General features: G+C 38.9%; 1 pseudogene; it reads left to right on the top strand.

The window, feature by feature from the left end:
- The window catches only part of LOC107729693 (CUGBP Elav-like family member 5), a 233862-nt pseudogene extending 222539 nt beyond the window's left edge, over nt 1–11323 (top strand).
- Nucleotides 11324–12068: the final 745 nt, after the last annotated feature.

Here is a 12068-nt window from a genome sequence, read left to right as displayed (position 1 = left end):
CCCCCCCCCCCAAAAAAAAGAACAAAAAGTAAATGGTATTTACAATGAGGAAGATTTGATGCCACATTAGTGCAACAACATGTGTGCCATTACATGTGTCTTCAGCATCTGGAGTAACCTAGAAACCTGGACATTGTCATCGAGAGGTAACGCGGTGACATCCTGCGGTGCTCGCAGCGTTTAGGAGTGCAACACAGGGGTTAAGAGCGCTCGCTGAAAACAATGGCGAGCGCAATTAACAGATGTAAAGCACTTAAGTGCGATGGTGCGTACACACTCAGCCAGATGGCGCCCTCTATTAGAGGATGTATCGCTACCATGATGCATGGTGATGTATTCCCCTATTTTGTTTCTTTTTTTATAAGAGTAATGTTCAGCAGGTGCAAGATCTTGAGCTACAAAGAGCTCCAAGTCGACGGCATGACAGTCTAATTGTCAACGGCGGGATTAAATGGCTTGAAACTGCAGCCAGGCTGGTCGCGTTATTCGTCTCTGCCCTGAAGTTCGTACCCTGACACGGGCTTGATGGGTTTCGCAAAGCCCCCATCCTGCTTTTTTCCAGTTTAAATGGAGATGTGTCACAGTCAGATGAGAGGCTGCTCTTTGGTTAAGCATATGTCAGCTGTTTCTGTTGTGTTTAAAGCCCCGGACGAAGTTAATGAGGTGTCAGGTGCAGTATTTGCGAGCCATCCGAGAGGCGCGGAACATGATGGGGACGGTTGAGTTCACCTTGTGTGCCGTCAGGGTCATAAAACCCATTGACTTTGTTCTCTGTCTCACGGGGCCACGAAATAGAGATTGCGCTCGTACGAAAGCCTGAAAGCGTTTCAAACGGAGCAGCTGCACAGGTTGTGCCGCATGCCGGTGTCCTCAAAGATGCTGTTTTTCTGTTTTAGGAAGCCACTTGTTGTAAAAATCATTGTGTTTATGCATATTTCATTTTGTAAAGTACTCGAAATGCATGTGTAGAGGCCTAGAGCTGCATTGACGACTGTTTAAGATGTTAAAGGGGTCATATGATGCGATTTCAAGTTTTCCTTTCTCTTTGGAGTGTTACAAGCTGATTGTGCATAGATAAGATCCCTGAAGTTGCAAAGACTAAAGTCTCAAAACGGAAGGAGGGACTTTGTAGAAAACGAAGCGTTTGAGAGAGGCGGGGCATAGAGGACCTACAATAATGTACAGTATTTGAAAAATAATGTGTTTTTTGAACATTAAAGCATGTCAACATATTCTGTTACACCAAATACACAAAATAATGATCTTTAAAAAAGAATCATATGACCCCTTTAAAATGTTAAAAGTTTCCACATTGAACAACATTTGGAGTCATTTATCTGTCATTTACTGTTATAATAACTTCAAAATGGTTGAACACTAAGACCTGCTGTTGCATTTTTGCAGCATTCAGACTAAATAGTCTCATATTCACACTGATTTATATTTCTCCAATGGTGTCAGTAGGCAGAGATTGTGTTTTGTGGCATGCTGGGAGATTGAATTGGTAAATTATTTCATGCCAGACATGTTGCTATGACACATTTGAAAACGTGTTCTGCTGTCAAATGTAGTTTTAACCCATATTTAGTGAAAAATACATTTTTAATAGCTTTAAACAAATATACAATGCTGCTACAGTTGGTCTCTGTGATTAAAGTAATAGTTTGCCCGAAAATTTAATTTCTGTAATAATTTGACCACATTAATGTATATAAATATATATTAAACAAACAAACAAACAAAAAACCTGTAGAACACAGAATTAGACGTTTAGCAGAATGTTCACACTGCTCTTTTACATACAATGGAAGTGAATGGGGACTGGAGCTGTTAAGCTCCAAAAATGCCCATAGAAGCGCCATGATTTTGTGTTTGATGGAAGAAAGTAAGTCATACAGATCTGAAAAGACCTGAAGTTGAGTGAAAAATTACTAAATTAGCATTAAGAGTGAATTGTGATCATGTGTAGTTGTCAGACGGACAAACTGCATTTAACATTTGTGGACTAGCATAAAGAATCTCATTTGCTTTACATTACATACATAGCAAACCTCTTTATGAATTCAAGTGTAAATAAACATAAGCCACACTCTGTATTAAAATATGGATGTAATGGGAGTTAGTTATTGTGATTGGTTGGGCTGCAGTGCTAACCGATACAGTTACAGTGCTCCTTGTTGATTTCAGTGTATAATTTGCATAATAAATCCTTTTGGTGCATATGGTAAGCTGTTCCTCATTGTAGTCACCATCGGGTGCAAATCAGCATGATGCACCAAGGGCAGATTGCAGTAATGTAAATCCAATTACACTCCCCCCTTGAAATAACAGTATTTGCAGAATACTCAACATCTCGTAGTGCTCAACATACTAACGGGGTTGACAGACAAAAGATTTGTTTAATAACAGATGGATTCATTCTGGACTTTTGGAATTGGATGCCAAAATAGACTCCAGCTGGAACAAATTGCTGTGATATAGACCACACCGAACCACAAAGGGAAGGATGATACAGTGCATACTTGGATCTACACTAAGAACCGCCTATTGGTTCTTTTGATCTGTCAATTGCATGTCATAAGCCGGCACAGGGCAACTGCAAAATGTTTACACTCGAACATAGTAAACTGACATGTTACTTGATTTTCACAACACAGTTTTTAATATCATGAACATTAGCTCTTAAACCTAGTCATTATGTACATTTTCATATAGAAAGCAACACCAGATTGTCCTGCAGTCAACTCAGTGAAAAAGAAAAAGAAAAAAAAAAAGTAAATTGTGGACATTATGAGAGTTATGTTAGTTATAAATAATTAGCATTTTATTCAGTTCAAAAAGCTGTTAATAATAAACAATTTTTTTTTTTACTTTTTTGCATTTTATAGGCCATTGTGTCATTTTAGAAAAGTGTCTCAATTTATGCCTCACAGACTGATCATTAGCTTAGCAACATAATAACATCAAGCTCTACTGAAATGAAGTGACAAGATTTGCGTGAAAAGCATTATTTGTCAATCAAAATTACATTATGTATAGTAAGCTAAAATATATTAGAATTCAGAGGGTAGGGAAATGTTATGGGAGCATTCACACGGATCTGCAAAAACTCCAAAAAACAACAACAACATTGTATTATGCATGTCAGGCCAGGAATTGGCAATGTCACGTTGTAAAGGAACACTATGCAAACACATAATATGTATGCGCATGATGTCAGCGTTTTTGTAGTTTACGCAAAGGTAATCTTATGGTATCATTTTCAAAAACTCGCACTTTGAAACCAGTTTTCAAAGTTAGCATTTTTTTAGGCATGTAAATGAATGGCCAAAATGCATAAAAAGTGTTCAGTGTTTAGTTGAAAGTGGTGTCATGTAAATTCCCCTAAAATATATTGGAATATAGAGGTTAGGAGAATATTAGGAGAAACATTCTATTTATACTTTAATTTGTAGATCTTGGAAAAACATACATTTAAAAAAAAAAGAGAGAGAGTAAAAACAGGTAACTCGAACTCAAATTTTCATTGTTAGCTTAGCCACATGCTAACATCAAACTTTAGAAATCAAGTGACAACAGTCTTGCCTAAAAAAAAACGCTACTGGTTCATAAAAACAAGGTAACAGATAAAGAGGTTTGGAGTAATTTAGGAAATGTCCAAAAGGAAACATTCAATTTATCATTTTTAGAACTTAGTTGAATATTCATTTCATTCAGTACCAAAAGTAACAGTAAAAATAGTTTAATTCAAATTGTTATCATTAGCAACATGCTAATGAAATCTGTTATACAATTATACAGAATGCGAAACACAGGGCCGTGAAATAAAAATGTCTAGAGGCGTGTTTTTTTTAAAAATGAAGTTCTTCTAACTTGAGACTTAGAATGCCGCCTCATGCGCAAAACTCGCGACACATCCGTGTATCGCACGTTTACTGTACATAGAGAACGATGGAAAAGCAGTGTAGTGGAATGCCAAAACATGTTCTATGTCAGGGGTGGCGAACGTCAGTCCTAGAGAGCCGCTGCAGAGTTTTGCTTCAACCCTAATCAAACACACCTGAACAAGCTAATCAAGGTCTGAAGGGTTACTAGGAAGCTACAGGCAGGTGAGATTTTATTAGGGTTGGAGCTGAACTCTGCAGGGCTGCGGCTCTCCAGGTTCGCCATCCCTGTTCTATGTGAACTACCCTCTTTTTCCCAGCAACGTATCATTTGTCTTGTCTTAGCTTTTTTTTTGTTGCCTACTGAAGTCTTATTCCTCAACCAGAACATGATCTGAGTTTCCGTGACTAGCTCAGTCTGTTTCCTAACCTTCCTGCGGGCTGGATCCTCCCGTCAGCATTCAGCTTTTCCAAACTGTCACATCACAATGATAGATTCTCAACATTATAACAGCACGCAGCTGCCGCTCGGCCCCGCACGTGTGGTCGTTTCGGCTGAGGCTGCCTGTCGGACATCCCCGAACGCGCCCGGTCTCCTGGGCTCTGGGAAGAATGGGGCAGAGGCGTCAACTAATTCATCAATGTGCCGTGTGGGAAGCAAACAATCGCGAAAAAGCTTAGGAACAGGAAATAGCACAAACGAGAGTAAAGAGCTCTCCTCGGCCCACTGGAATTCCCCCAGGTTACAGCAGTGGGAGGCTTGAGTACAGTTTTGGGAACCTTTACGTTCGTGTCGAGCCTGGTTCACATTCTGTCATGCTGTAAATGAAGCTGGTTGGGTGGACGATACCGCAGACTGTTTGAATCCATCGGCTCAGTCATATTTCTATAAAGACTTTTCTATAGGGTCTTTTGCCACATTGTAATTGAGGCATGCTGGAGGTTTCCATGACGACCGTCCTCTATGTCCAGCATTGTTCGCGTGTACAGATTGAAATGGTATCCTATGGGAACTGTTTTCTAGTATGTACCGATGCACAGCCACAGCTCTGAAAACGCTCGAAGATTGGGATCAAACACCGACTTATTCTAGCAAGGGCCTATTAAACGATTCATTTGCAGATGGTCGCAAAATAAGTTTTTTTAGTGTGTTTTGTTGTAACCACTTTTGTCATATTGACGATATAGAATGACTGACTGATCAGCAGTTCATCTACATTTATCTCTATGCCATGCCATTTCTAATAGGTTAAAACAGCATTATATAATATAATGATTGTTAATTACTTTTTAAAGAGTTATTATATTAATAATAAAACTTTATAAATATTATATAAATAGTGCAGTATCTTAACCATAATATATAAATAATTAAAATATATTAATGAATGTATTGTAATGTATTAATAAATAATGAAACTAAACTTAATGAAAAAATAATAAAATATAATACATCAATTATATTAACAATAATAGTAAGGTTAATTGAAAATGAAACTAAAAATAAAGATTAATAAGGTATAAGTAAATAATAATGATGAAATAATAAAGGGTATATATATATATATATGTGTGTGTGTGTGTGTGTGTGTGTGTGTTAAAAGTACATTTTGTCAGCATGTAGTGGTATAATAGCATTAGCCTCAAAGCTAACAAGCTGATAGATAGATATATGTTTGTATGTATTTATTTTTATTTTTTCTATTAATGTGGGATGAGTTTTTGACCATTTTCTGTGGTAATCGACATCATTCTCTTTTAGCTAGTTATCAACAGCATTCTCTTTATATGTATACATATACATTTTCTATGCTTTAATATGAAATTGCAGACTTTTTGCACACTTTGTTTGGAAACTGTACCAATGTACAATGTGCTGTCTGTGTTTTTTTTTCCTGGCTCAGCAGGCCTCAGCTCACCACCTGCCAACATCACCACATCCGTCCCCAGCATTGTCACTCCTATCGTCAACGGCTTTACCAGCATCCCTCACCAGCCCAACGGACACCCTGCGGTCGAGGCCATGTACACCAACGGACTGCCCTCTTATTCCACCCAAAGCCCCACAGCTGCGGACACCCATTTGATATTTCAGTTTTTCTTTTTTAATAAATCTGCAAAAATGTCAACAATTCTGTGTTTTTCTGTCAATATGGGGTGCTGTGTGTACATTAATGAGGAAAAAAAAATTACTTAAATGATTTTAGCAAATGGCTGCAATATAACAAAGAGTGAAAAATTTAAGGGGGTCTGAATACTATCCGTACCCACTGTATATAACCACAAGAAACTATTCTATTTTTGTGCTGCTTACTTAAAATGGATGTTCGTTTTTTACCAACCATGCGTCAGTTTGTCTTTTTTTTTTTTCTTTCTTTCTTTCGAGTAGCCTTGTTCAATGCTGTATCACATAAATCCAGGCTGTGCTCTCACACAAATTTCTCTTTGCACGTACAGCCATCTACCCAGCGACCACACTGACCCCTATTGGCCAAAGCTTGCCACAGCCACCGCAAGTCATTCAACAGCAGCAGCAGAGAGAAGGTGAGGGTGAGAGATTTTTCATTTGTTTTGGCATAAGGATCAATACTACATGCATGATGGATGATGAGTGAATAGTTCATTATACTGAAATAACTGCAAATCGCATCTTCCATTAAAGTAATAGTTCACGCAAAAAATGAAAATTTGCTGAAATTTACTCGCTCTCAGGTCGTCCAAGATGTAGATGAGTTTGTTTCTTAATCGGAACAGATTTGGAGAAATTCAGCATTCCATCACTTTCTCACCAGTGGATCCTCTGCAGTGAATGGGTGCCGTCAGAATGAGAATCCAAACAGCTGTAACGCATAATCCACAAGTAATCCACACAACTCCAGATGTTAATTGATGGACTGGAGTCGTGTGGATTACTTGTGGATTATTGTGATGTTTTTATCAGCTGACGGTATTCTGAGGGCACCCATTCACTGTAGAGAATCTGTAATCAATTTTTGGCCTGTTTTAGCATAATAATAAAAACATTAAAATGTAACAAAATTGCTTGCATGGTATTCTGAAACAAAAGGGCACAAAGGCCTGAAATTAACAATATAATCTAAATACAAGTTCTTATATTAAAACATTTCTGTTGTCTCTGTGACTTATTTTGAATGGAGACTCCACAGTGAGTAACATCTTTGTGTTGCAGGACCAGAGGGCTGCAACCTCTTTATCTACCATCTACCGCAGGAATTTGGCGACAACGAACTCATGCAGATGTTCCTCCCATTTGGTACAGTCATCTCCTCCAAGGTCTTCATGGACAGAGCCACTAACCAGAGCAAATGTTTCGGTGAGACAAATCAACACGTTTCAGTAATAGATGCCAATGATCTCAAAACGGCTAAATATCAGCCGATTAATCTGCCTAGCCTGATTCCAGCATCAATGCTAACTTAAAATATCAGTAAAAAGTTACAATATATTTATTTACAATATTTGATTACAGCATGCTGAATGTGAATAACTGCAGAACAAGTATTGCGCAAGCAATGTTTCCGCATACAGCCCGTCCCAAAACAACCAATAATCGGTCTCTGTCCGTTTCACAGTGTAAACTCCATTCTGTATTCTGTGTCAAGCCACAAACCGGAGCGCTGCCTTTCAAAAACCCCTGAGCCAGAAAAAAAGTCCTAAGTGAAGCAAAAAGGCCCATTATGGATCAACATCTGTTCCCGCTCCAGGGGGAGACATTTCCCAAGCCACAATTAATAGCAGCTCCCGTCTCCTGGGGGAGGTTAATAAGATATAAATTTGTGAAGTAGGACCTATTTGCGGTATTGACTTATACACTATGCATTTACTGCATAATGTCAGGTCTGGGTAACAGGCGCTCGGTAGAGTAATTAATCTGCGGTGGGGGCCGAGGCCCGAGATGGACCGGTGGGACTTGGCTGAGAGCACTGACATACATAGATTCCCTATTAATTCAGCCTTGTGGCTTTATCCCCCACATCACCTCCATGTGGACCTTCTCGTCTTGTAGATACAAGCCTCGAAATGGGGGCAGTTCCAGGCGCGGTTAGGCGCATAGGCCACTCTGCTCCCAGGTGGCTGATGGCCGACGAAAACGCCCGCTGTTTTTCACGGTTCACTACCGGTTCCTGATGATGCTCGTAATGCCAGGGAAAGTGCATCCTCACTTCATTTTGGCTTTTTGGTCACTGGCTTGTAAAAGCCTATGGGTTTGAACGGGAAGCTGGGGATGTCACGGACGAATGTGGTTTGCATGCTGTGGGTGGCCCCGTTTCGGAGTCCTGTGGGGCGATTTGTCCCTGTTCTATACCACCAGTGGCTTATATATGCTCAAAAGTAGCCCACACAGATGCATATATAGTGATTTTTCAGAGTTCGAAGTGGAAATAAGTTCATAAAAGAGCCATTTTTGACTTGTTTGGAACTTCACTGCTTTAATATGATGCCGTGTAATCAATTTGAGCAGCCGAGCGACTTGGTTCACATCTGTTCTCGTGATCTCTTGCAGGCTTCGTTAGCTTCGACAACCCAGCAAGTGCACAGGCTGCTATCCAGGCCATGAACGGCTTTCAGATCGGCATGAAGAGGTTGAAAGTGCAGTTAAAACGGCCGAAGGATGCGAGCCGCCCGTACTGACAGGGCCCAACCCACACAGGGCTCTCAGCAACAGCACAGGTAGCACTTTTGGACACCAGACACGATTTTTTAACAGGAATACATTCTTGATATTATTTAGAATTTCATTTTCTTTACAGGATTTGAAGAGTGAAATCTCAAAAGGAATTTAACTTTTTCTTTCAAAACAAACAAGAACAACATGAATGGATTTTTTTTAAGACATATCAGCATTTATTTTACGAAGATGTTCGGTATAGAGGAGGCGGTATTGCAGGTGAACCGGCACCCGTGGACAAACCACACTCAGCACAGCGCACGAAAGACAAGTGGAAGATCTCTCTAAAGACAGAGAACTCAACATGTCCTGTCTCTCGCTGAGCTTCGCACCGTCAGTCAAGCAACAAACAAAAAGAAAAAAACGAGCAAGAACAACTTCGATTTCTATATACATATTATACACACATATGCTATTTAAAGGAAGAGGCGCTTATGGCTTTTATTACACTGGACAAATGAGGGTTAAACTTGAAAACCAAGGAAAAATGCAGTGGGAAAAAAAAGAAGCTCTTCTTGTCCCGCTAGTGGACTTTCTTTCTCTTTTCCTCTTACCTTTTCTTCTGTCACCGTCTTTCAGCAAACGCAGGACATTCTGTGGTCACAAGAGGTTTCCATGCCGTCAGTGAAACTGATCAATCTTTCACCCCAAAGGGACCAAAGGACCAAATATTTTTATTCCTCAACAGAAATATATGGTATTAATAACAATACTAATACTACAAACTACTACTAACGACATAAGTTTAAAGAAAAAAATTATAAAAAGCATAAATATTCGCTTCAGGTCGGAAGAGGAGAGGGATTTTGATTTCTTTTCCTTTTACATTTATAGCTACTGGGTTTCAGAATATTTAAACAAAATAGAAAAACGAAGAAAAAAAAAGTATTTTAAAAGCTATACTATTTTAGTGGAGTAGAATATGTGGATTGGAGATTGTTAGGAGCATGTTCAGCCATTTTCATCCATGAAGAAAAAAAACAAGGGGGGAAGCTGTCCATCATCCATCATCTTTTTTTTTTTGCTCAGATGTCAAAAATAGGCCCACATTCCAGAGAACAAATGCTGAGTATAACTATATATGCATGTGCGAAGTGTTGCTGGTTTAGTGAAACCTTTGGCAGTTATTCAGTACACACAAACAAACATATTTATCCGATGAAAGCTTTACTTATTGAGCAGAATAAGTACCTGTGGCTTCAACGCAAACTATCCGCAATATAAACAGCTGTACCATTGCACAGGTAAATAACACAAAAATACAGTTAATGCTTGACAGAGATGGGAAATTTTAGTTTATTTATTTATTTTTCACTACTTCAGTGATTTTTCAACTGAAGTGGTTCTAGTTTGATTTCATCAGGTCTACGACTGTGCTTCATGAAGTAACACGCAACTTTACTATTACAAGGGACCTGTAGACCTTTCATATCATCCATTTTGTGCATACTCATCAAACAGTTGGTGCCAAATGCTGAATATCAACTGATAAAGCACATTAATACGAAAACCAAGCAGTTACAAAGATACCAAGCCTTAAACCCTTACACAGCCCACAAAATGAGGTTCGTAACGGACCTACTGAACGGACAAACTTGTTATTGCTTACAACTTCTGAAGCACATCAGAATTTTACAGGAACCATCTTGCGGCATCAAAATAATAGTCAAATTCAGCCTCGGAAACCTGCACAATCAATTCCACATTGACGTTTGCAAAGTTCATTTCGCTAATAAATGAGTTTAAGATATAGAGAACGCCGCGGGACGACTCGTTGGATCCGCGAATAACCCATATTTCTAAGAATACGCTTCTCAGGCTGGTATGGATTAGCTTGACGCTAACTGTCTGCAAAGGTCTAATGAGCAGCCTGTAAAGAGCTCACGAACAGCTTGCAAATAGCAGCCATGGGGGGTTACAGTTGGAGCAAACTGATCCATCAATAAAAAAGCCACCGAGTCTGACGTTATGGTGTACTTAACCGCAGCTGTTGCTTTGCTCTCAGACAAGTCACACATATACACAACTCTAAAGCACTTGACAAGAATCTTAAAGACCTTGTGAAATCAAAATCGCTTAGTTTGTGTGTTAGCTCTGTGGCTAATGCTAGCTGACAAAACGAAAACACAAAATTTAAAATGTACAGTCTTCAGATAAATCGGACCTAAAAATTAAATGACAAATGTTTGTCCAATCAAAAGCTCTAGAATGAAGTCTGAATTGGTGGATATTTGTTAGCTTTGATGCCAATTCTAGAGTACTAAGTTGACAATATTGTGTTTTACCAGCAATGTGCATTTAAATATACGTCTCTCATTTTTTCACTTGGAAAATGGACCGGAAAATGGACCAAAAATACTGATTTATCATGCACTACAAATTTTTGTCCAATCAGATGCTACACTAATACTACTGTACCTGCAAGTAACGACACAGCATGATGTTTAGTTAGTCCTTTTTTACTTGTTTTCCAGTAAAAAAAGATTATAAATATCTAAAAAATATATAGATTAAGACCTGTTTTCATAAAAATTTATCTTCAATATGTGTATTTTGTCTCATCAAAGATTTATTTTTAGATATTTTAAATGGAAATTTAGATGCAGTACTTTCTAAGAGTAGAGTTTTTGCAGTGTAATAAGTAGCACATTATGGCTGTAATGTAACCTAAAGGCTATTGGCTATTTAAAATAAGTTGACACGCCCCGACTTCCTGTTTGAAAGGAAAATGCATCAACGCTATACACATCAAATGATTTCACAGGGTCTTTAAATATTAAATGGACAGTATTCTTGAAACGAGTTGTTTTCCTATGCATTTAACGTTCTTGTTTGCGTTTTTCGTACATTTTTACGTTCTATCCACGCTGCCGTTACGCTACTCTCACCGTTTGCCAACTCGCCAATTCCACACTGCCTTCATAGATATGACAAAACTACAGATAATACAGTGACACAGAAGTACAGGAAGTTCGGGTCCTCCCAGAATTCACAAATAAACAGAAATAGATGCAAAAACAGAGCTCTAGAATCTAGGTAGGACAGAAAAGCACATGTTTTGACCTCATTTGATTTCCACTGTGGAGATTTGACCTGTTTGTCTTCCCTAAAATATATCTGTATGTTAAATGTTTAATCTCGCAGACGTCAGAAATAAGTTTAGCCGGAAAACATTAACGCCGCCTGTATATCACAGCCGTTTTTTTAGCCTCAGGTCGCGCCGGAATGGATCGCATTCAATTCACAGGTTATAATGGCCTTTTTTTGCTGAACTCTCTCCATTTCATCGTCTCTCTCCTGTCCTGTGGTGGCATATCAGAACGTGGTGATATACAGACACGCAGCCCTCGGGCATCGGCGCTCTAATAACCTCATGTTGCAGGGGCCTTCCTCACAGAATCTCTCCATGCCAGATGTGAATTATTAAAATCAAATTAAATTTGGCCTGCATGTAAAAGCAAGTGTAATACAAATTAAAAATGGCAACTAGTGCC

The sequence above is a fragment of the Sinocyclocheilus rhinocerous genome, unplaced genomic scaffold, assembly GCF_001515625.1.
Source record: "Sinocyclocheilus rhinocerous isolate Xijiao unplaced genomic scaffold, SAMN03320098_v1.1 scaffold1149, whole genome shotgun sequence".
Lineage (NCBI taxonomy): Eukaryota > Metazoa > Chordata > Actinopteri > Cypriniformes > Cyprinidae > Sinocyclocheilus > Sinocyclocheilus rhinocerous.
The sequence above is the reverse complement of the archived record's forward strand: the minus strand, read 5'-3'. Positions and strand labels throughout refer to the sequence as shown.